The sequence below is a fragment of the Xyrauchen texanus genome, chromosome 46 (genome assembly GCF_025860055.1).
Source record: "Xyrauchen texanus isolate HMW12.3.18 chromosome 46, RBS_HiC_50CHRs, whole genome shotgun sequence".
In the NCBI taxonomy this organism is placed as follows: Eukaryota; Metazoa; Chordata; class Actinopteri; order Cypriniformes; family Catostomidae; genus Xyrauchen; species Xyrauchen texanus.
This window is the reverse complement of record NC_068321.1, coordinates 26976202-27002527: the sequence shown is the minus strand read 5'-3', so window position 1 is coordinate 27002527 and position 26326 is coordinate 26976202. Positions and strand designations below refer to the sequence as shown.

General features: G+C 43.3%; 2 protein-coding genes across 6 annotated transcripts in view; both read right to left on the bottom strand.

Moving 5' to 3' along the window:
• Nucleotides 1-26326, bottom strand: part of LOC127638174 (neuronal acetylcholine receptor subunit alpha-7) — a 320680-nt gene that overhangs the window by 117530 nt on the left and 176824 nt on the right. The gene's annotated exons all lie outside the window — the stretch shown is intronic.
• The window catches only part of znf609a (zinc finger protein 609a), a 134603-nt gene that overhangs the window by 25941 nt on the left and 82336 nt on the right, over nucleotides 1-26326 (bottom strand). Inside the window, exon 1 of one of the 4 annotated variants that reach the window (XM_052119576.1) lies at nucleotides 18596-18677. The exons of the other annotated variants lie outside the window; for them this stretch is intronic. The gene's annotated coding sequence lies outside the window, so the exon portion shown is untranslated. Of the gene's footprint in view, nucleotides 1-18595; nucleotides 18678-26326 lie in introns of those variants that run through there. 4 annotated transcript variants of the gene reach the window in all.

The window sequence follows — 26326 nt, the reverse complement described above, 5'->3', positions numbered from 1 at the left end:
GAAAATCAATGGGTTCAGCTAGCGTATCGACCAAGCAACATTTTTATAAACAGCTCACGCAACAATACAGTCAGCCCGTCACAAAGTGAAGACTGCACAGATGGTCTATGGAAAGACATTCCCTTCCAGTTTTTCCAAGAAACGCATAAATGCAAATCCGAGATGTCTGCACACTAAATCAGAACTAGCCTACAAGGAAGCCCGACGGTAGTAGAACCTGATGATAAAAACCAAAGTAGTTTTGCTATAAAACTTGAGTAGATGGTGGAATTCAATTAAAGTCATTATTAATATTTACCCAATATATTTTATTGTTATTGTTATTATTACTGTTTCACCATTATTATTATGATAATGAATTATAACAACAATAATAATGGTGATAATAATAATAAAGCAAATAGGGAGTACAAATATCGTTGATATGTAGATAATAATCATATTTAAATACCACATAGTTTTTAGTACAATAACCAAACTTTGAGACTTTGTCAGGACTTTCAATATCCACATAATAATTTTCAAATTTTTTTATTAAATGGTTCAAGAGAGGGGCGTGGTTAGCTCAGTGGTAAAGATGCTAGCTACCACACCTGGAGTTCGCTAGTTGGCTAGTTCCAACCACAGGACGTGCTGAGTGACTCCAGCCAGGTCTCCTAAGCAACCAAATTGGCCCGGTTGCTAGGGAGGGTAGAGTCACATGGGGTAACCAAGTTGGCCCGGTTGCTAGGGAGGGTGGAGTCACCTGGGGGTAACCAAATTGGCCCGGTTGCTAGGGAGGGTAGAGTCACATGGGGTAACCAAATTGGCCCAGTTGCTAGGGAGGGTACAGTCACATGGGGTAACCAAATTGGCCCGGTTGCTAGGGATGGTAGAGTCACATGGGGTAACCAAATTGGCCCAGTTGCTAGGGAGGGTAGAGTCACATGGGGTAACCAAATTGGCCGGTTGCTATGGAGGGTAGAGTCAAATTGGCCCGGTTGCTAGGGAGGGTAGAGTCACATGGGGTAAACAAATTGGCCTGGTTGCTAGGGAGGGTAGAGTCACATGGGGTAAACAAATTGGCCCGGTTGCTAGGGAGGGTAGAGTCACATGGGGTAACCAAATTGGCCCGGTTGCTATGGAGGGTAGAGTCACATGGGGTAACCAAATTGGCCCGGTTGCTATGGAGGGTAGAGTCACATGGGGTAACCAAATTGGCCTGGTTGCTAGGGACGGTAGAGTCACATGGGGTAACCTCCTCGTGGTCGCTATAATGTGGTTCGTTCTCGGTGGGGCGCGTGGCAAGTTGTGCGTGGATGCCGCGGAGAATAGCGTGAAGCCTCCACACACACTATGTCTCCGTAGCAACGTGCTCAAGTCACGTGATAAGATGCGCGGATTGACGTCTCAGACGCGGCTGGGATTCATGAGATATAACCATTTAACATATTACAATACAAACAAAATTTACATTGAATTTCCAGCAAAGTAGGTAGACCTTTATTGTGATATAAACCATTACTTTATAACAAAGTTCCTCATATGAGATTTAGTCACATTACCCACCAATATCCCAAACTGAACACCAACACAAAATATATGTCCTCCTTGTACAACATTCGTCGTGTCCTTCCCTTCCCCAGCGGGTGCTCTGACTTTACAGTCTTGTTTCTAAAAATTCACAAGACCACAGTGTTTGTGAGGGAAGAGTGGAGTCACGCACACACGTCCCAGTTGCCTGTTAGAGCCGTCCCAGATCACCCATCACTGCAGGACTGCATGTGCTTTTACATAAATGGAGAAGTAGTTGCGGCTGCAGAATCAAGTACATTTTATTGGACTAGCACACTGAGCGGCATTCTCCAGTGGCTTATTTACGGCCAAAGCATTGAGAATGGGGGATGGGTGTTAAAGGGATGTCAGCCAGGGAAAAAGCACTAGTTCAGATAATTTCCATTCAACACTGCGTGTCTCAAGGCCAGTTCATCTTATCCCGACTGGCTTCCTGCTAGTTGGATGCACTTGCGTCGGCAATAAGAAACTGAACACATGGCTTCAAATGTGATCACGGAGGATTAGGCTGAGGGTGTCACATTCGAACACCTGCTCCTTTAGCACAGTACTTTAAGTGGTGTTTACACATACACCATTATGAGCAGCCTCAACACACAAGGCACGCAAAACCATCCATCGCAGTCAATGCTTGTGAAATAGATCAATAAAACGGTCGCAGTTCACTGGCGGTTGGGAGATGCTTTTAAGTAAAACTAGCATTGGTACTAGCATAAATTAGCCCCTATGCTAGTAACACTGCTCTAGCATTGCGTTTTGACAAATACTTTATATGTCACAATTCGATACATCATGATGCATCACAATACCATGATTATCGCAACGGGAACGGTGGCAAACTTAAAATGTTGCATGTTTACGTTGCACTTGCTGATTCTGCATCAAACTGATGCGTCGTTCTGCGACAACACAGCCAAAATGCTAGCGTATTAACAGAAAATGAAGCGATTTCTGAAATATTTATACATTTCATAAATAAATGAAAGCAATGTAATTTGTGTCTACAAAAGTTTAAATAATTGTAGCATTAAAAAAACTGTTTATTTTTTTTATTTCTTTACATTTTATCCCCTTTTCTCCCCAATTTGGAACGCCCAATTCCCAATTCTTAGTAGGTCCTCGTGGTGGCGCGGTTACTCACATTAATCCGGGTGGCGGAAGACGAGTCTCAGTTGCCTCCGCGTCTGAGACCGTCAATCCGCGCATCTTATCATGAGACATGACACCGTGGAGACTCACAGCATGTGGAGACTCATGCTACTCTCCACGATCCACACACAACTCACCACACGCCCCATTGAGAGAACCACTAATCACCACCACGAGGAGGTTACCCCATGTGACTCTACCCTCCCTAGCAACCGGGCCAATTTGGTTACCCCATGTGACTCTACCCTCCCTAGCAACTGGGACAATTTGGTTGCCCCATGTGACTCTACCCTCCATAGCAACCGGGCCAATTTGGTTACCCCATGTGACTCTACCCTCCCTAGCAACTGGGACAATTTGGTTGCCCCATGTGACTCTACCCTCCATAGCAACCGGGCCAATTTGGTTACCCCATGTGACTCTACCCTCCCTAGCAACCGGGCCAATTTGGTTACCCCATGTGACTCTACCCTCCCTAGCAACTGGGCCAATTTGGTTACCCCATGTGATTCTACCCTCCCTAGCAACCGGGACAATTTGGTTAGCCCATGTGACTCTACCCTCCATAGCAACCGGGCCAATTTAGTTACTCCATGTGACTCTACCCTCCCTAGCAACTGGGACAATTTGGTTACCCCATGTGACTCTACCCTCCCTAGCAACTGGGACAATTTGGTTGCCCCAAGTGACTCTACCCTCCCTAGCAACTGGGCCAATTTGGTTACCCCATGTGACTCTACCCTCCCTAGCAACTGGGACAATTTGGTTGCCCCATGTGACTCTACCCTCCATAGCAACCGGGCCAATTTGGTTACCCCATGTGACTCTACCCTCCCTAGCAACTGGGACAATTTGGTTGCCCCATGTGACTCTACCCTCCATAGCAACCGGGCCAATTTGGTTACCCCATGTGACTCTACCCTCCCTATAGCAACCGGGCCAATTTGGTTACCCCATGTGACTCTACCCTCCCTAGCAACTGGGCCAATTTGGTTACCCCATGTGACTCTACCCTCCCTAGCAACCGGGCCAATTTGGTTAGCCCATGTGACTCTACCCTCCATAGCAACCGGGCCAATTTAGTTACTCCATGTGACTCTACCCTCCCTAGCAACTGGGACAATTTGGTTACCCCATGTGACTCTACCCTCCCTAGCAACTGGGACAATTTGGTTGCCCCATGTGACTCTACCCTCCCTAGCAACTGGGCCAATTTGGTTACCCCATGTGACTCTACCCTCCCTAGCAACCGGGCCAATTTGGTTACCCCATGTGACTCTACCCTCCATAGCAACCGGGCCAATTTGGTTACCCCATGTGACTCTACCCTCCCTAGCAACCAGGACAATTTGGTTACCCCATGTGACTCTACCCTCCCTAGCAACTGGGCCAATTTGGTTACCCCATGTGACTCTACCCTCCCTAGCAACCGGGCCAATTTGGTTACCTCATGTGACTCTACCCTCCATAGCAACCGGGCCAATTTATTTACTCCATGTGACTCTACCCTCCCTAGCAACCGGGACAATTTGGTTACCCCATGTGACTCTACCCTCCCTAGCAACCGGGACAATTTGGTTACCCCATGTGACTCTACCCTCCATAGCAACCGGGCCAATTTAGTTACTCCATGTGACTCTACCCTCCCTAGCAACTGGGACAATTTGGTTACCCCATGTGACTCTACCCTCCATAGCAACTGGGACAATTTGGTTGCCCCATGTGACTCTACCCTCCCTAGCAACTGGGCCAATTTGGTTACCCCATGTGACTCTACCCTCCCTAGCAACCGGGCCAATTTGGTTACCCCATGTGACTCTACCCTCCATAGCAACCGGGCCAATTTGGTTACCCCATGTGACTCTACCCTCCCTAGCAACCGGGACAATTTGGTTACCCCATGTGACTCTACCCTCCCTAGCAACTGGGCCAATTTGGTTACCCCATGTGACTCTACCCTCCATAGCAACCGGGCCAATTTGGTTACCCCATGTGACTCTACCCTCCATAGCAACCGGGCCAGTTTGGTTACCCCATGTGACTCTACCCTCCATAGCAACCGGGCCAATTTAGTTACTCCATGTGACTCTACCCTCCCTAGCAACCGGGACAATTTGGTTACCCCGTGTGACTCTACCCTCCCTAGCAAATTAAGCTGTTCAATGGGGACGTTGTGACATTTATTAGAATACAGACAACACAATATTACAATATGATTTTCTGTAAAGCTGCTTTGAAATAACGTGCTTTGTGAAAAGTGCTACACAAATAAAATAACCCCTCGCATGAAATTGATAACTACTCACTTGACTTACACAAAATAAATGCATTTAGGCATTAATTCCGACTCTTAACATGTTCTTGTTAATTTGCTGACAAATGTTCTGTTTTCTTATGACATTTATGAAATATGAGTCTCGAGTAGAATAAAATAAGCATATCGTTTCACTCACAGACCGAATATATGCAGAGTGAAAACATGAAACAAACAACATAAAAAGAGCAGATGCTCTCGATTAAAACAAGCCCAAATACAAAATGATGCATAGATCTTAAAATAAACATGGAGAAAACGCAAAGCTACCTAACATATCTTTTTAATCATCCTGGTGGAGGGTCTCTGGTTACAAAACAGACCAATCACAGCTGTTACAGTCTTCGTAGACCCCATGTGTAGTTACGTTTTTGGAGAGGTGAGCATTAGGGCTGGGTTGAAAATATAGATTTCCCGATTTTAATCGATTCTCATTTTGCAGGACCGATATCGATTCTTAAATCCCAAGAATCTATCTTTTAGTCTGTGCTGTTTTCAGTTGATGTGTGAACAAAACATCACTAAACATTATTTATAGCGCGCCTCCCATATAATAATCGCAATAAGCTTTGAGCTATCATGTAATCGCTCAATCGGCGTTTCAACCGCGGAAAGACGTCGATAAAACGGCTTGTAAACAATATGTCACGTAACCCTACATTTACCTCAGGAAAGTCAATGTCCATAGCAGCATTTTGCTAAATATACGTTTGAACAAATCTGTGGCTCAGGTGGTAGAGCGTGTCGGCCACTAATCGCAGAGTTGGTGGTTTGATTCCCGGCCCACATGACTCCACATGCCGAAGTGTCCTTGGGCAAGACACTGAACCCCAAAGTTGCCCCCAATGGCAGGCTAGCACCTTACATAGCAGCTCTGCCGCCATTGGTGTCTGAATGGGTGAATGAGTCACAGTGTAAAGCGCTTTGAATACCGCTAAGGCTAAAAAGGCGCTATATAAGTGCCGACCATTTATCATTTAAGACCTGTCATGAAAACATGTTATGACAGCCACCGTTTAAATGTTTATATTTCAACAACGAACCGGAGTGGAAACAATTATTTCATTAAAAGTTATAAAAACTGCCTTATTTAAAAACGTAAAATGTTTGAATACAACTCCGTTTTTATTTGAGCGTTGATTATTATATCTAAAATAAATAGAAACTGAATTTGGCATGTACTGTACTTGATATATATCCAAACGATTTAATATAAATCAAGATAATCAAATCAAGAGCTTGCAAATCGAAATCGAATCATGAAATCTGTGTCAAAACCCAGCCCAAGGCCGCGTCAGGCTAAGGGGTGGCCCATAGCTACGCATAGCCTATGGTGTAGGTTCACCGCAAAACTATAAATTGGCCTAGAGGCGCCTCGTAGAAGCAGGTCTGAGCACACTGAAAAACACGGTTGATGCAATATCGTGAGAAAAAGGAATATCAGCATACTGTATGATAGTTGCAACACAACCCAAAACTGTATGCAAACACCAAATTAAATGTCTCCAAAACCATAAACCAGCCCATATAACGGCATAAAGAGACCACCAAATGTTAACCATACGCAAGGGAGCTCAGAAAGAGAGAGCGAGAGAAAAACACATGCCACCAAACCCAAACAGCCTCTAGTCTCAGACAGTGTGAGGTGGAACGGCTTGTGGAAAAAAACGTTCTGGAAACAAGAGCTAAATTAATACAGAACCTCAGAGGGAGAGACAGTTACGTTCAACAAAAATGTTGCTTCCTGGCTTGGTTTCTCATTTGTGGTTTGAAGCACACCATTAGCGGTTCTCAGCTTGTTTTCGTCCAAGTTTTTAGTGTACACTAGCCTTGCACCTCACGCACACCCTTGAGCCCTTTTCTGTGGTTAACACAATATTGAGTTTTTCAAACAAGTGACACACCAAGCCTAATAAATCCATAAACCTCCAGACATCATTTTCCTGAAATTATCATTTAAATCATCTCGAAAGGACATCATAATCGGGGTTGACGACAGGCTTTACTTATCAAGTACAATCGCTTGAAACGAATACCTCTACAGGAATCATAGACTGTAAAAAAAGATGGCCGACGCCCCTTCGCTCTTTTCCATTGGTGAGAACTGAAGTCGCCAGTGTCCCGATATGGCGCTGACATCTTGGGACTTGAGTCTCGCGAGTTGCGATTTCGGGACCAGACCTGCGCAGTAGTGAGCAGGAAGTAAAGCCACGAAATCAAGGCCCGCCCTCACTCTCGCTGAATCAATCGCAAGCACACGCCTGCACTTTTGACTTTTGACTTATGACGTGTGAAATAATTAATTATAGAAATTTAGATATTTCATTTAAAGCTCCAATCTCCTCAGTCCTCCGAAGATCCCAAAAAAGTCAGTTGGTGCTTCAGTGACTTCGCTCAGAGAACCTGTCAATCACAGCTGTCAATCATGATGTCACAGCAGCGTTTTTATAGCATCAAATAACCAAAAACAAACTTATTTTGAAAACAAACACTTGAAATGACATCAACGTGATAGAAACGACAGTAAATGACAGAAACTATCTTTGGAAAAAAGATATGTGAAGTGTAATTTAATTGTTTAGTTGGTCTCACGTCCCGTTGAATAACATGGGGAGGCGGGGTTTATGACCTATACTAGGACCAGCCACCGGGGGGCGATCGAGACGTTTTGGCTTCACTTTTGAGTGCTTGTGCGGCACACTTGACAGGAATGCACCACTCTTCAGAACGGTTCTACGTTGACGGACAACCCAAGCTACAGTGACACATGAGAAGATGCTTGTAAACGAACTCTCTGGCGTTGCAGTTAAGGAACTCTTTCCTTGCCAACGAAGAGGGCCACAACTTAAAGCCCTCCCAACCTGATGGGATTCAGAGGTTTCTCAGGTCTGGAAAGCATCAAACAGTTTCAAAACCAGCACTGTGCCCCTGTGGAAGGCATTTCAGCTGTGCAAATGAGCTCCCAAAAACCTTTCAGGGAAGAGAAGGAAACATGAAGTCTGGAAAGTCAGAGTGGAAATCTCTGGGGCTGATTGACAAAGGTATTACACGAAACGAATCTCCCCTGTGGTACAAGAAATTTAGGATTTGGTAACCCAGTTACCAAGTAAAGAGTTACGACTCCACGGTGAAGTAGTACCAGTTCAGGACTGTTCCAGATGCATGGAAGATCTGACGTCTTGGGGTTCCCGAGGACCCAACGGAACCCAAGGGGCTGGATTTGGTCCAGGTCTGCGAAGTCGGTCAGGTCACGTGTCTAAAATAAAATGAGGTCTTGCCCACCCCCCCCCCAGCTGAGGAGAATCACATCTGTTAAACAAGTGTCACACATTAACTAGAGACGCTTGAACTGTATTTCCACTGTGAACTGCACACCAATGGAAATAACAGATGCCTCACACAGCGAGCAAAGTAACGTCTAGCCACAACAAAATGACCACAAAAGGTGGGTGTGCTCAAACACTTCAAAATGTTAGCAAGGAAAAAACCCGAGAGTGTTTGCCAAGACAAGCTGAAGCAGATCTGTAGCACCTTTGAGACATGCTCTGTGGTTGAAAACACTGGCTTGGTCCATTCCTCTCGCAAACTATGAGGCAAATAAACAGTTTGCACCTCGGTTTGAGGGCAATAAAGAAATGGCAAACGCAACTTAGGGCATGAATATAATAGCTTTGAAAAAATCTGAAATTATAGGCAAGAGTGGGGTAAGATGAGCCATTTTTGTTTTTTTTTGGCAAACAATTGTTTTCACTTGATATAAGATGAGTCCGTGACGAGGCCACAGGCATATATTGCCTTTTAAAACAATTTATCCATTGATTTAACTTGCCCCAGGTTAGGAGTAGGTTGCCCTGGTCGGTGGGCAATTTGAGCCATCTGGGGGTAAGTTGCCCTGTTTAATATTTCCAGTGATATACCAAATACAATTCCACAAAAATTTAGTGAATTTATTTATTAGTTATAATCACCCATTTCCCCTATTAATTGCAAACATAAACAGAACAGTTAATAATGCTAATAACGTGCTAATCAAATCATGTGTATTTATACATAGGGCTGGGCGATATGTCTTAAAAAAAGTTCTCAATATTTTTCAGAAAATTGACGATATTCGATATATATATCTTGATAATCATGTATTTCCTCTAAAATGGCTCAAAAGTGTTTATTTCATCCAAGTAGGTATTTTACAGACGTTAAATTAAAATATAATACTTCGTTTTTCATTATATAAACACAAGGGAGAATGAAATTCAATCATTTTCATTGATATGCACCTTTATATTTATATTCTATATAGAATGATACTTTTCCTTCAAATGTTTTTACGAATAAAGGTGTGCAAAGCTGTTTCACTGAACATTGCATAATACTAAATTATTACAGTGGGACACGTCAGGTTTATTAAAAAAAAGAAAATGCGTTTATGCGACCCATTTAAAATACTTCATCTATTCCAAATCCGAAACTAAATTCCACTGAAAAGGGGCATTTATCTGCGACGTGTTCGACTTGGATTATCCTCATTGTACATTAAATAGTTAATTTTTTCTCCCCAATTTGGAACGCCCAATTCCGAATGTGCTCCAAGTCCTCGTGGTGTTGTAGTGACTCGCCTCGATCCGGGTGGCGGAGGATCGAATCTCAGTTGCCTCCGCGTCTGAGACCGTCAATCCGCACATCTTATCACGTGATATATCGCGAGTATTGACGCTGACTATCACCGCTGGAGTCATGAGTTTGAATCCAGGGCGTGCTGAGTGACTCCAGTCAGGTCTCCTAAGCAACCAAATTGGCCCTGTTGCTAGGGAGGGTAGAGTCACATGGGGTAACCTCCTCGTGGTGGTGATTAGTGGTTCTCTCAATGGGGCGTGTGGTGAGTTGTGTGTGGATCGTGGAGAGTAGCATGAGTCTCCACATGCTGCGAGTCTCCGCGGTGTCATGCACAACGAGTCACATGATCAGATGCGCGGATTGACGGTCTCAGAAGCGGCGGCAACTGAGACTCGTCCTCCACCACCTGTATTGAGGCGAGTAACCGCGCCATCATGAGGACCTACTAAGTAGTGGGAATTGGGTATTCCAACATTGGGAGAAAAGGGGAAAAAAAACAAACAAAAAAAATTGCTTTGTTATCATTGAATGCAGACTGCAAAAGCAAATCAAAACGAATCGAAAATTAGCAATAAAGTTTGCCAGTAACATCTTGTTCAGGTTAATGTTATACGTATAGACAACTATATAAATTAGCGCTGGATATCAATACAAATATATTTTTATTTAATTCGATTCCGATTTACAAGAGGTATAAGTCTATTTTCAGTTATAATGTTTCTTTTGAACAATTAACGACAGGTTTAAACAATGCCGTTCAATTGATCAAACAGATATAATAATCAACAACCAAATCTTCAAAGTAAAATGTCGGGATTCAAATGAAGATCACTTTTAATCCGTAACTTTATATTTTTACTCTACTATCCCATGGCATAACCCTGAGGCGTCGACATGGTTGAACATATTTCACGTAATGTTTAGATATACTTAATTCTAAGAAGCCGTTAAGGTCAGCATCCCTAATCCGAGTTTTGTATACAATAGCCCATGGCAGGGTTAAGCTGGAGGGCACCAGAAATAATGGCAAACCGTTGAGAGAAAAAAAGAAGTGTTCGAAGACTTTAAACATCCTCTTGTCAGCTTCACATCCTGAATAAAAGAATGAAAGAGCCTGCACAGGAGGGAGCGTGTAAAACCTCTGTGCATGAAAAAACTATGTCTGGTAGCCAATCAGCCGCTGAAAAACAAATGAAGAAAGAGACCCACGGCTTCCACCGTTGAAACCAAAACACTTTCTCACTGCCAGCCAAAACACGTCCATCAGGCAATGTTGTTTCTTGGAGGCTTGTTTTCTTTAAACGTACAATGAGGTGTCAGATTTAGGAGCCCTTGCCCACTCGTCAGGACAAGGCTGGTTAAACACCGGATAACTGATTAAACGGCGAAATAATTGCCGTAATTAGATACAGCATTTAACTCGCTCGCGTCACTGATAAAAGTGTCACTGTTGTTTATTCAGTTCTCCATGTGTGCATTTTCCCCACCAAACAATTCCTTAATCTAGTTTGCATTAAGATGCGTTTCGGGTGATCCAATCACATTTGGTCAGGTGAAACATGGCTTTTTACACCGGGTCGTTTATATAGACTGTAAAAAAAGATGGCAGACGCCCCTTCGCTCTTTTCCATTGGTGAGAACTGAAGCCGCCAGTGTCCCGATATGGTGCTGACATCTTGGGACTTGAGTCTGCGCAGTTGCGATTTCGGGACCAGACTTGCGCAGTAGTGAGCAGGAAGTAAAGCCACGAAATCAAGGCCCCGCCCTCACTCTCGCTGAATCAACCGCAAGCACACGCCCCTGCACTTTTGACTTTTGACTTATGACGGTGTGAAATAATTAATTATAGAAATTTAGATATTACATTTAAAGCTCCAATCTCCTCAGTCCTCCGAAGATCCCGAAAAAAAGTCAGTTGATGCTTCAGTGACGACTTCGCTCAGAGAACCTGTCAATCACAGCTGTCAATCATGATGTCACAGCAGCGTTTTTATAGCATCAAATAACTAAAAACAAACTTATTTTGAAAACAAACACTTCATCAACGTGATAGAAACGACAGTAAATGACAGAAACTATCTTTGGAAAAAAGATATGTGAAGTGTAATTTAATTGTTTAGTTGGTCTCACGTCCCGTTGAATAACATGGGGAGGCGGGGTTTATGACCTATACTAGGTCCAGCCACCGGAGGGCGATCCAGACGTTTTGGCTTCACTTTTGAGGGCTTGTGCGGCACGCTTGGTCGTTTAAATTAAATTAGTCTCCCGTGACCATAACCTTTTGTTTGGATTTGGAGGGGAGGGTCTCTCTTTCCTGATGACATACATCAATCACTATGTCAGTGTGTTACTGCCTGATATTAAAGCGCAACAAAGTCAGAAACGACAAAGCAAGCACAAAAAAAACAACGCACTGTTTATCCCAAATGTGGTTAAAGGCGTTTCACGTGTTCGTGCTTGTCATCGGTGTTGATATCAGACACGCTAAAGATGATCCGTGAAGCTCTCGTGATTGTATATGTATCTGTAATTTACTTTTTAAACCCGCTCGTAAATGGCAAAGTTTAAACTCTTGTTTTAGCGCAGTGGTTGATTGACAGGTGAGCAGCGGTGCTTCACTGTTGCCGGGACGCTTGCAGGACGGGATTAGCGTTTACACCCCAAATGTGACGTAGACACATTCATATGTGGATTCTGTGATCCAATCAAAAAACGTTTTAGGCCCCGTTTAGACCTGTATTTAGCATGGACTACATGTGATCAGATCACCCGAAACGCATCTTAATACCAGGTGGGCATAATTTCTCCCTCTTCGTTCTATGGTGAAATATAACCCGGACATGATCATGACAAATGTGATGAGTTCCAGTATTACTTAAGCACTGTTTGCCTTGTGCTCAAGCCGGCAAATGTCCTACATAGTCTGAATCCGGTAAAATCTCTTAAGGTCATAAAACAAATGGGGCTCTAACTGCACTTGAATATAATTACAGAGCAAGGGTGCCCGATAAATCTGATTCATGAAAACCAAAAACTGTCTGTAATTTGAGTTTAAGTGTCCACTGGAAGCTGCTCTGCTCACCACATTTGAGGTACTAAATTGGTACGTACAGAGACGTCAACCATTGGCCTGACGATTGGGTGCAACGAGGAGGAAAGCACTTTTAAACGACCATTTAAAACATCATCAGACCCAGGGCAGACAATTTACTCATTATAAAAGAGTTATAAGATGGACCCAGAATGCCAAGTGGTCGATAGAGCATTGCAACTGTGCCAGAATATTAGGATTGGGATCGACGCCTTTCCCATGCAGCGGTAATAGGACGATCTTCATGATTTGTATCAGAAGTGTCTCATTCAGGCTGCTTGTTGCACAACAACATATTTCTCAACACAACTTTGGTTAAGTGTGAGCGGCAGGGTAAATCAAAGGGACAACAGACGTGTCTGGCGGATGACATAGTGCGTTCCGAAATTTCGTACGTACCCAATGGCAACGCCCAGCGTCAATTCTGAAGTGCCACGTGGGCAACTCCAATAGTTTTCCATTCAATTCGACCCAAGTCATTTTCAAAGAACAGAAATTATTTACGCTAGCTATCGCCGGATCTTTAATATCGCCTTCACAATGTATTTTCAGTTTTAAGTATGTCGCTTTGTGGTTTGACGGCTTAAATGAAAGATCTTTTCAAGGCTCCATACAGGGAAATTGCATCGCCATTTCTAATCGTTCAGTTTGCGCAGTTACACCAGTGTGGCAGCGGGGGCGTGGTCAAGCGCCCGTCGGGGAGAGGAAGCGGTAAGGGCGCTTGCACCTGAGCTAAATCAAGTCTAACACCTGTCTCTAATTCCATTGAGCACGGGGAGAGCGGCATAAAAGCATAAACAAACACACACATGACGGACATGCCCGTAATTCTCTCTCTCTCTCTCGAACCATCGTCACCGGCCGCCTTTATCCCTCGCAGGCCTCATCAGGCCGATTGGGGACCGTGCGCGCGATATTCCAACCCGGCCGCGCCCCCCTCCGCTCCACAACCAGTTTCATACACTAACCTGCAAACTCATCAACGTCACTTTGTTCATTCTTGAAGTAGTACAAAAAACATTGTAACTTTGGACTGCCATCTGCTGCACCGCATCTGCTCGTCCTGTTTGTGTATGTGTGTGTGTGTGTGTGTGTGTGTGTGTGTGTATGTGTGTGTGTGTGTGATCGTGACCGCCTTCAGTAAATATCACCCTCTTGTGGTCTCCCAACGCTATTACGCCAGAGTGTTAAACAGAGGCCAACTGAGTGAGTTGGAAAGCATGCAAATTAGGCTTCTAATTTAAATGGCTACATTAAATATATCTATGTCTCAAAAATACACTCACTGAGCATTTTATTAGGAACACTATGGTCCTAATAAAGTTCCCGAAGTGGTCTTCTGCTATTGTAGCCCATCCACCTAAAGTTTGACGTGTTGTGCTTTCTGAGATGCTATTCTCCTCACTTCAATTGCACAGAGTACTACTGCCGCTCACAGGTTGTTTTTCATTTTTGACACCATTCTGAGTAAACTCTAGAGAGTGATGTGTGTCAAAAACTCAGATCAGCAGTTAGAGAAATTCTCAAACCAGCCCGTCTAGCATCAACAATCATGCTACGCTCCAAATCACCCCCATTCTGATGGTTGATGGTTGAAGCTCCTGACCAATATCTGGCTGATTAAACAATCGCATGAATAAGTAGGTGTACAGGTGTTCCTCTTAAAGTGCTCAGTGGGTGTATATCAATAAAATAACGTGCCAATCAATAATCTATATATCAAGCATACACCGAAGATGTGCAAAGACTGTCAGAAAAATGTGCGCTATACTCGCTGTGCGCGAGACATACCAGTGCATGGTAAAGCAAAATATATTTTGGCCTTAGAAGGTAGGGATGTGAAAAACTACAATACTTTCAAAATCAGCAAGTCAGTAGGTAGCTCCCTAATGGTCTTAAGGAAGCCCTGAATAATTAGACATTCATTTTTCAATTAATTTGACACTTTTACACTAAAGCGTTTAGATTGACGTCGCTCACATTATTAAGGTTGCACCTTATTAATTAGAGTCATCCATAACCGAGTCTCCTGCCGCAGAGTTCTTTAGCTCCGTAAGGCCTTTAAAGACACATTTGTGAACAAAAATAGCATCTTCAAATGACAGAAAATGCCTTAAACCACATAGAGAATAAAAGGAAAGAGAGAAAAACAACAAATTAAGACCTAAATCTTCCTTGCACACCATCCCACTTCATAACCTACATTCAGAAATTTTTTTATGTTTACAAATACATATATAAAAAAACTCACTAGCGGGCTAGTCATTGGCTGGACAAGTAGTTGACTAGTTCCTGACCCCATTCCTGGCTCACCTTAAAATGTTAAGAAGCACATGTATCAAACAAACAAATACTAGATCTGAAACCTCTTAATAACAGCACCCCTGTGGAGATCTTGTCATCTTTGTGTCAAAGTGAAGGGCATCAGTAGCTCTCCGAGCGTTGCATCACAACAGAAGCTGAGGTGCTGACTCGTGATGAGCGCGTCGCGACCTCCAACAGATGAGACAAACTGACAAGTGAACGGAACCCAGTAAGCAGGAAGAGCTGTCTGAGCGATTTAGCTTTGTTTACCACAGAAACCTTGTTACCGCAACTCAACTACCTCACAGAGATGCCTCACAACAGCAGACACAAACACACCAAGCGTGCTTGCATGCACTGCAATATGCTGACAAACTATCACGAATCATGAAAATCATATTTACGTAAGATTTGAAATGATCGTCTTATTCGCTGCTTTTGATGTTAAACGTATACAGGCATGCACACATTAGAGAAGCTGGTAAGAATGGCCGTAAAGGGTGTTTACATGCAACTGGTGATTGGTTTATGCATAAATCCGTTTAAGCCGTTAACATGACAACACACTTTCGGCTTATTAAGCGTAATCCGAGTAAGATCGGGGATGTAAATGCGCTCACGGTTACCACTGCAGATCAACAGCCGTGATGCACAGCTAATTTGGTTCAGTTTACCACAGAAGTGGAGATTGGCGTAGCCAGCGTTGCATGGGAGAATGTTTGTATGAACCTAAAATGTATTTCTTTATTTATCATTCTTTTGGGGGGGGGGATTTTCTCCCCTTTTCTCCCCAATTTGGAATGCCCAATTCCCAATGCGCTCCAAGTCCTCGTGGTGGCGTAGTGACTCGCCTCAATCCGGGTGGTGGAGGGCGAATCTCAGTTGCCTGCGCATCAGAGACCGCCAATCGGCTCATCTTATCACGTGGCTTGTTGAGCGTGTTACCATGGAGACCAAGCATGTGTGGAGGCTTCACGCTATTCTCCGTGGCATCCACGCTCAACTCACCACATGCCCCACCGAGAGCGAACCACATTATAGCGACCACGAGGTGGTTACCCCATGTGTCTCTACGCACCCTAGCAACCGGGCAAATTGGTTGCCTAGGAAGCCTACCTGGAGTCACTCAGCATGCCCTGGATTCGAACTTGTGACTCCAGATGTGGTAGTCTTACATAATTTTTTGAATAATTTTCCATAAAAATGTGTATATTGTGAAATAAATCGGGCAAATGTTTAAAAAATATTGCGCTATAAAATTTTTGCTTATATCGCCCATCCCTACAGTTCACAAACATTGATGCCATCAAGAGCCTTTTACAGGAATAGTTCACTCAAAAATAAAATGTCTACTAACCTTCACGTTATTCCGAACTAATGCTTTAATACCTCATCGTCATTGCTTTCTCTACCTAGCAACCAAATAAGGCAATCAATTGGCTTTGCTCTTAAAGGACTGCACTCATTGCCAACCCCATGCAGTGATTTGCATCTGTTAATTGCGAGGGTGGAAGCTCAAACAGGGTCCCCCGTTCAAACAGGGAGGCAGGCCAAGTGCAAGGGGTTTCCCTCATCTGACAGCCCTTAGCAACAGCCTCTCAATGAGAAATCACCTGTTGCTAAGAGGATGGAGTGATGGACATCCTAGCAACAACAGAAGCAGTGACGACTCTTGCTTTCCTAGAACAGAGAGATGCGTGCATGCCATGCAAGACAACAAAGCAATTGAAAATAAAAGCTTACAATGCAATCTGCAGAAAACGAATTGCAACAGCAGTAATATTTACCACTTTTGCAAACCACATATGCAAGCAATCTATTTACCTGTAAACAATCCAAGAGACGACTGACACAAAGACCCCATCCAATACTACGTGCTTAATGTGTGTGTGTGCATTGCTGTGAACGTTGGAGTGTGTGCATGTGTGCATCTGCTAAGCAACTGAAAGAGAAAGCCTTGTAAAGGGAGCAAGGAGTGGTAACCTCAACACCTGTGTGCTGTTGCTAGCAACCAATCGTGTTTTTCAGTACGTCAGCAGAGACACAGAGCTAATTCTGGGGGCTCTTGATAATGATGGGGCTAAAACGAATTTATTGGGCTGCATTCGTTTACAAATAGAAGGGTTGGGTATAGATACAGTTAGGTTAGGGTTAGGCCAAGTCAATCTGATTTGATTCCAGTTATTTTGGGTACATTCCCGTTATAAAGACCAAGGTTGCTTATGAAAGCAATTTGACTATTCTCACTACCAATTTCGATATTCGAGCAACACCTGGGTTGTTAAAACAAGCATTCAAAAGCAAAGCAGATCTGCGTTTACACCACTAAAATACACCTAACACAAGAAAATACTAGCAGTTTGATGATCAAAACCAACCATTATGCTACATGGTAAAGTGGTCTACACAGACATTAAGCAACAATGGCTTGCTTCGTTAAGCTAATCAACTAAAAAAACGTGCACACCGATAAATGCAAAGTGATGCAACAAAGGAAGTGGAAACAAGTTAAACTAATCAGACTAAACTAATCCTGATGTCAACACTCATTGTCTTAAGGTTTGTTCACAGTAGCTGCGTTTCAACTACCGGGCCAAACGAGGGCTTGCTAATGCGTGCCAGGGCCAGCGGCATTCCCACCATCACTTCCAGGGCTTCATCGTGCATCCTCAGGTCTTCCTAGGAGCCAGTGGCCAAGCGCCCTGGCCCGCCGATTACCCTTGGGCCAAAGAAGACAAACAGGGGATTGAGACGGGGTCAATGTCAAAGGTGGAGTTATGATGAGTCAGGTCAGAGGTTTCAGCACCAAGATACTCATATCTAGATACAAGATATCAAGCTACCAGCAGATCAACAGAGAAGAGCGAAACATAAGTCCAGGTAAGTAGACGAAATCAGCCAAACTGCTTGTGTCACTAAAACACAAGCAGTTTGGCTTTCTCAGGCTGCATTTCCTCTGACCGGACTCATCGTAACTCCGCCTTTGACATTGACCCTGTCTCAGTCCCCTGTTTGTCTTCTTTGGCCCAAGGGTAATCGGCGGGTCAGGCCGCTTGGCCATTGGCTCCTAGGAAGACCTGAGGGTGCACGATGAAGCCCTGGAAGTGATAGTGGGAACGCTGCTGGCCCTGGCACGCATTAGTAAGCCCTCGTTTGGCCCGGTAGTTGAAACAACATCAGATTGACGTGGCATGAACTGAAGTAAACTTTAAAGTAAGAATCAATAGCGGGATTGTTCAAACGATGATAGCGATTAATCGGAAAAATCGATATTTTATCCAACCCTAAGCGGAACGCCATATTGCCTCGCTTTGCATTTCCATAAAGTTAAACTGCACTCCTCTTTGACGCTTTGCAATCATTCTCCGTCAACTTAAAAATGTAATTTCTCATTGAAAATGCATGACTGCCTGCCACATTGTTGCTGCAAATCGCTATCAGTGTGAATGCCCATTTGCACTGCCAAACTAGTCACTTCTGAGTTTGAGAGTGTAACAATAGTCTTGAGAAACTGCATTAAACAGGAACAATGGGAATTGCAGCATGCGCAACGGAAGGCATTTACTTACTCAAATCAGCTCTGTAGACAGCACAAAATTTAAGCAACACTTTACTGCTTTTCGCCCCCAGTTTCTACAAGATGGATCAGTGCCAGCTCACCTCCGGGGTGCTCTCACTTTTCAACCCATATGTGAAAACAGACAACCAAGAGAGAAAGTGCAAAAATGAGAGCAGGAGGGCGTATGAGTAGAGGGAAGTGCTTATGTGCCCTGAGAAGAACAGCCCCGTACTGCTTTGAGTAATTCAACCTCAAAACAAGCAGAGAGGAAAATCTCCCTCACAGACAGCATAACAATCAAGATAGTGTTTACTGCGTGGGAAAAAGAAAAAAAGACAAGGCTTTGAAGTGCACATGCATTCAGGGCGAGCAACCTGCATTAAGCCAGATGGTAGAAGAACAGTCTGCCCAAAACGAACGAGAGCGAGACCTCAGATCGTCTGATAACCACACAAGCTTTAACGGATGGCTGAGCATCTATTGATTCCATAAGGAAGTACACGCTAAGCTGTCTGGCACAAAATGAGATTCAAAGTGAAGCAAAGGCTAACAAACAACTCTAAGTAAATGCACATGAGACGGAGAGTCTATGCAGTCCATCTCAGTTCACTTCGCCCAATCAATTGCAATTGGCGTGAACGCAACTAGCTCATGATACGCTCGGCTTGACCTCGAGCGGCCTGGAGAATCTGTGCTTCCTTTCAAAGAGGAGGAATTCATTTCATGGCATAAACTCATTAAAACAAACTGGACAGATTTTACTGGCTGGAAATGGAATTGACCACAACCAGATGACTAGGCCAGGATAACGCGCAGATGTGAACCTCAACGGACCGACTGCAATCCTCTGAGGGTTATATTTTTCCCCCATCAACTTGTACAATGCAAACCGTAACCCTCCAGAAAATCACTTCTCCATCTGTGGAAATCAGAAGTTGGTGCAAGCTTTCATTAAGGTCTAAAAATAAGGTCTGAGTGGCTGTTAGACGGTTAGTGTCCCAACCATCGAAAGGAATTTAACAATCCTGTTTACGATTCTGTTAAACGATTCTTTTAGGACTTGAGAAAGATTTGGAAATAAGAAATGCCATTTTATTTTTGCATGTAATGTCCTCAAGAGCCTTTTATGAAATGAGATTAGTAGTTCAGATTTCAAAATTGTTTCAGTAACAAACCAAAGTTTCGCTGTAGATTCAAAAGTACCTGCTCAGAAGAATCATTCGCTCAGGAATCGGACTACATTTACATTTACGCATTTGGCAGGCGCTTTTATCCAAAGCGACTTAGAGCACTGATTACAGGGACAATCCCCCCGGAGCAACCTGGAGTTAAGTGTCTTACTCAAGGACACAATGGTGACTGTGGGGATCGAACCAGCAACCTTCTGAGTACCAATGTATTATACAGTGCACTTATTACAGGGACAATCCCCCCGGAGCAACCTGGAGTTAAGTGTCTTACTCAAGGACACAATGGTGGTGGCTGTGGGGATCGAACCAGCGACCTTCTGATTACCAGTTATGTGCTTTAGCCCACTACGCCACCATCACTCCATCTACATCTACTACATCTCGCACCGTGTGTTTCGCAACAGGCTCAGAGGTGTCATTCCTAAACACGGAGTATTTAAGGTGTGCAATGGTGGAAAATTGCACGTTTGAGAACCGTTAACAGAACCTAAAGTCACGAAAATCACTGCAGAGGAAATAACAAACAATAAACACCCTTTTTATTGCTAATTATGAGTTTTTGGCCAAACCACCTGGGGCAAGTTAGCGCAATGACTCAGCATAAAGAGAAACACTTCTTTGAAGTTCAAAGGAATTATAAACTGCCACAATGGATTAGTCAACACAACTCATTCACTCCCAGAATATCTGAAGTTACAAAAAAGAAAAAAACTGGTTTAGAAAATTAGATGCCACGTTTTCTACACCCTACGCCAGTCTTTTAATGACACGATTTCCACAAAGTTCCATCTTCGCTACGGAAACTACTTCAACCACCCTTGTCCTTTCTCATCACCTCTCTCAAACAAGTCCTGCCCCCTCTTGACCTCAGGCCATTTTGCATAAGCAGTGCTCAGTACAATAATAACCCACATTCAAGATCAGTAACTGTGCAGGGGGTGGAAACAGGGCAGGGTGGGTCACGTGAGAACCAATGTAGATAAAGAGCCCTCAGGGACCATGGAGAAGAAACAGCTCTCAGAATTTGGCAGAGCTCACAACGTGGACTGAACCGGGATCTGGTGTTAGCTTTAGAACGTTCCAGAGGAGATTAACTCGTCTAAATGTTGGATAACAACCCAGCACATGCCAGCAATCACCAACAGATTTCACTTCTAATCTCATTTGTAATCCTATTCGTCAATGACCAATGATCTGCAATAAACATGTTAACGCCAAACATACCAGTGTGAATACGCAGAGAAATATTTAATTTTTTAGGGTTATCTGCTATATAATCCAAGCATTTTAACCCAACTAAAATTAGCTGATCAACTGTGCCACAATTAGTTGATTTCTTTATAGGGTTGGGCGATGTCCCCTAAATTGGCAGTTGACGATGTTGACAGTAAAACATCGCGATGGACGATGATATCGTCGGTGGGGTAGGGCGGGGCGGGATTATATAATTTCATATAATTTTCAAAAATTATATGAAAAATTATAATTTCGTTATTTTACTAACCCAACTAATGACTCGTCGGCGCTTTATCAGTAGGTTGCACGACACGTGAAGCATTTTTTTTTTAGCTTTCACTTAAGAAGAGTTGTGCACTTTATTTTAATATATCTCTTTACATAAATACTATTTTCCACTTAAAAACTATAATTTCGTTATTTTACACACTGATGAGCAAAAGGTGGAGGCAGAAATGACCATGTACCTGCAGGAAATGGCCACTGATGGGAAAGAGGACGACAAAAGGTTTCCGTTCATGGCAAGGTTAGCACGGAAATATCTGTGCATATGTGCTACCAGTACTCCATCAGAGCGGGTCTTCAGCACAGCGGGTAGTGTAGTTACTCCAATCCGCAGCTTATTAAAACCAGATAAAGTGAATATGTTGGTATTTCTGGCCAGAAACATCGAAATTTAAACATGGTCTGGTGAAAGATATTAGACTTCTTTACGCATTTTTCGCCATCCGTTGCGGAGCTATTCGATTTTGCATATTATTTTTTAAACGTTCATTTGTGTAGTTCATATGACCACTTTACAATATTTCAATAACATAATTTATTTTGTAGCCTGTGCTGAAGTTAATTGTGCTGCTAATTATAAGTGAAATGTTAATGCCGAGTTTCGGTCTGAGTGTTGTTCCCGTTTTCTTGTTCTTCATTTGTTGTTCTTCTATGTTTTAATAAACGTGTGTTATTCATATTCAACTTGTTTCTTTCATTTGATTTGACATTATGGATTTATGGCCAAGGAAATGTTTCTTTAAAAGTATTAACCAGACAAAAGTTATTTGACGTTCGCTGGTCTGGGTTTATCTTAAACTGCCGCTTCAGTGTATACATTTTCTTGTAGCCTACAACATAACATATTTTAATCTAAATGTACAGTGTAAGACATGTAAAAAAAAAAGACAAGAAGCTAACAATGTCAAGATCAATATTTGTGCAGCCTGCCTGACACGGTATTTTCACAGACTAACACGTCACGTCTCTGGCATATACTACAGTATTTAAAATAGCATATATGCATTAGTTATATTCTCAATTTAATTTACAGAGCAATCCCTGCAAAGTTTTTAGGTTAACTATAGAAGAGACTAGGATTAGTGAGTCACACTAGCAAGACTCGCAAAAGGGGGCGTGGCATCACGATGGTGGCTCTACATCGTGACGTTGGTCAGCCATCACGATGGACGATGATATCGTCCATCGGCACAACCCTATTTCTTTACAGAACTTTCTACATTAAAATCACCTGCATTTGTATAATTCTGTAATCGAAAAGCGCTAATAGACAATTTTGGAAGCCAAGCATTCTTGGCATTCTGGGTGCCAAAAAAAGGCATCCAACCGAACAAATAATCTCAGACCATCGACTTGCACATCAGCGCAAACTCACAAGTTCATCTGTGAGAAAGACCGCAGAGATAGCAGAGCATGATGAAGATAATAGTGCAATACTTGCTGAACAGACATCAATGCACGGTGCTGAAAAGGGAAACCCCCACAAAATGTCAAACCAGAAATGTTCATGAGACCAAGCAAGATTTTGGGTCATGCATACAGATGTGTGAACATGAAATAGCGAGCTGCTAAAAACACAAAGGGAGTAACAAAGCGCAAATGCACACTTCATTACACGTGTCTATTCTGAAGTGGTCAAGAATGAAAATGGATCGTCACTATAAATTCAATTGCCAGTAAAACAGTGCGAAACTCATAAGCAGGCCCACACGGAATTGATTTAAACATGGCGGAGCTAAACGTACCCCACGTAATCAATTTGAACCAAGCGAGGGGCAATGCACAAAAAAAAACCCCCATTGAAAACGAAGAGTGCTCCAATTTTGTATAACTCTGTAGCACGTTCTGGGGAGCTCTGAGGGTGTAGATACAGAGAGAACAAGGATCTAGCTGAGGAAAACAAAACAAAAGAGGCCAAAATGGGAGAAATGGGGTCAAACAAACATTCCACGGAAGGCGGACTTGACCCTTAGACCGTGAGGTAACTTCTGCTCCACCAGAAATCTCTGCTTTAAGACCTTACATCATAAGCTAACGTGCTTCTACCGGTCTTTCTCAACCACAAACTTACCTCTCAAAGCTGCTTGAATGCCAGAGACTTCACTGACACACTCTCGATTTTCTTTCACCTTCACCTCTCCATGTTTTTTCCTTTATTCCCTCCTCCTCAAAACAGCCCTCTCACATGGATCTCTGGGTAACTGACACCACTTTTGAATGTTGAGAGCTGCGGTACAAGGACACCGCTTGTTCGCCCAACACGAGGAGGAGGGGAAGGATAGAAAGCAGAGGGGGAAAAGCGCTCTAGGCGCTTTAGACTTGGCAAGGCTTGGAGAAGCTCTTGAAGAGGAGTTTATCTGCTGGGCGCTGGCAGTCGGGCAACAGCACTGGTGCACCGTGGGCAGCATATATTACAAATGGACTTGTCAGTCGGTTGCCAGAACAACTATAGTAGTTAACTACATATTTTATATTTAGCTATATATACGGCTGGGCGATAAAACGATATCGATATATATCATGATAAAGAAAATCCACGATAAGCTTTTGAGGAATTTTCGATATTTACTGCGTGTCACTAAAACACAAGCAGTTCGGCTTTCTCAGGCTGCGTTTCCACTGGGGCGGACGAAAACCGCTCAAAGGCGCTCACAGTGCTAGGAGAGTGTTGCTCCGCACCGCTGCCAATCCTACGATCCACCTTGCGAGCATGACGCTCGGCTTTCATTAGAATGAATTGAAAACGCTCTCAACTTCGCTCACAACGCGCCAGTGGTAACGTAGGGTCAGACTGGATGAACTTGCTAATGCTAGCTGCCTTGCTAATGATTAGGCTACGTTGGACACCGGATTGATTCCATCCGCACCGCAAGACTTCATGACAAGGGTTGCATCCTCTCATCGTCTCTAGCGAAGAGCGTGACAGAACAACAGTGATGTGGACGACGGCTCTGATCTTTCTGCGCGGTAATCTTGAATATTGTTCTCTAGCACCAAACATGCATCGTTTCTGTCCGTACCGCTCCGCACGCGTCGCCTCTTTCCCTGCATGTGTGTGGACATGAAGCGCCGCATGAGTTAACGTGGTTTCAAAGCAGCTTTTAGACCAAAACGTTTGTCCCTTCTAAATGTGTCTTTATTAATCAGCATGTTACGAGCCTTTAATAATAAACAAATCCAATAAACATCGATTTCGGTTCTAATTTTGTGAAAATTAATTAGACGTCTGGAATGGAAAAGGAAAGACTAAAATCACTAGTCTAGTTGGTCGACGAGTCTCTCACTTTAATGAAAATATACGGCTTTGGCCGTCTCTGGACCCCCTGTGCAGTTTTGTAGAGACTATTTTGACTGTTTAGAATTTATTTTTTCTTCTTTTCTTCCATCAACTTTGAAATAAAAAAAAGAAAGTGCAACGTGTAAATGTATATAGTGATAAATATCGATATCGAACAATTAAAAAAAAGATTATCGTGATAACAATTTGGGCCATATCGCCCAGCCCTAGCGATATATGATTGTGTTTTTCTATTGTCATGAATAATATTCATATTTTCGGTTAAATGTTACATTTTCTTGGCAATAAATTAGCTTTGATGGATAACGATGACATTCAATGAAAAACGTTACCGATTACTGATGTCAAGGCCATCACGGGTCCGTCTCACAAATTTCGACAAAACCTCAACTATGTTAGCCAGCTAGATAATGTCAAGATACTAGTAAAAACTGTAAACCAAATCCCTAATCTTCAACCAGTGACGGACCGGTCACATAAACCCAAAGTACACTTCAGTTCAGGACACGTGGTGAACCAACTTCGTCATCAGCTCGAGCACGAATGCACGCATTTTTCTAACCGTGCATCTGGAATTATCTGTGCGAATTAGTGGGCAATACTCACATTTGAGCCATTGCTGTCACAAAGAAACACTAAAAGACATAATCGCCGGTAAATAATAGGAGACAGTAGATATGCACGTCAAGAGCACATGTGTGAGGAGGTCAGGAGATACCAGCACTTGTAAAACTCGAGTCTGAAGGAATAGAGACATCTTTATGAGTCTAAACTCCTGAAGAGAAATGATCCGGTGCCTCATAGCAGTTGTAGTGTGCAATGCGCCAAACGCCTGTATATGCGCGCACCGTCAAATGGAGTATACATCGACTGTATGCAGATGCATCAAAATCAAAGTATACTTTCGGTTTTACATTGAGCTATCTGTAGGGATTTACAAAAGGGAAAAATGTAGAGAAAGAGAGATGACTATTTATAGCCACTCAAAGGCTTCCTGTTCTTGCTCAACAAACCAGGAAGGAGGGGCAACCTCCAAGAGAGGGAGAACAAGGGATTGAAGGGTAATGAGAGATAGAAAGAGACTCTCCATCTACTTTCATCCACCCTGGGAAAAAATGGCTAGCTTTCATCAGCCAGCGAGCAACATTAGAGACTAGGTACTGGATCTGGACTACGAATAGAATGGACAATACACATCTAGGATAGGGGTGTGTCACTAAATGTTTGGTTGATAACAATATAGATCACAATGTATACAATTAATAAGCGAGCACTCTCACCCAAGACTGTGAGAAAAACACACCTTTTAATGCAAAAATAACACAAAAGGAATATAACGCTGGATTAAAACAATATATCTATCGCCCACCCAATCATAATTTCCCAGTACGTTTCAAAACATGTTGTCAAACGTGATCCCATTGTGATACTAATTGAATTTTGTCTTGTTTCTTTTTTATTATTCACTCCTCAGTTTGGAACGGCCAATTCCCAATGCCTCGTGGTGACGCAGTGACTCGCCTCAATCCGGGTGGCGGAGGACGAATCTCAGTTGCCGCCACGACCGAGACCGTCAATCTGCGCATCTTATCAAGTGACTCGTTGAGCGGGTTACCGTGGAGACGTAGCGCGTGTGGAGGCTTCACGCTATTCTCCGCAGCATCCACGCACAACTCACCACACGCCCCACCAAGAGCGAGAACCACATTATAGCGACCACGAGGAGGTTACC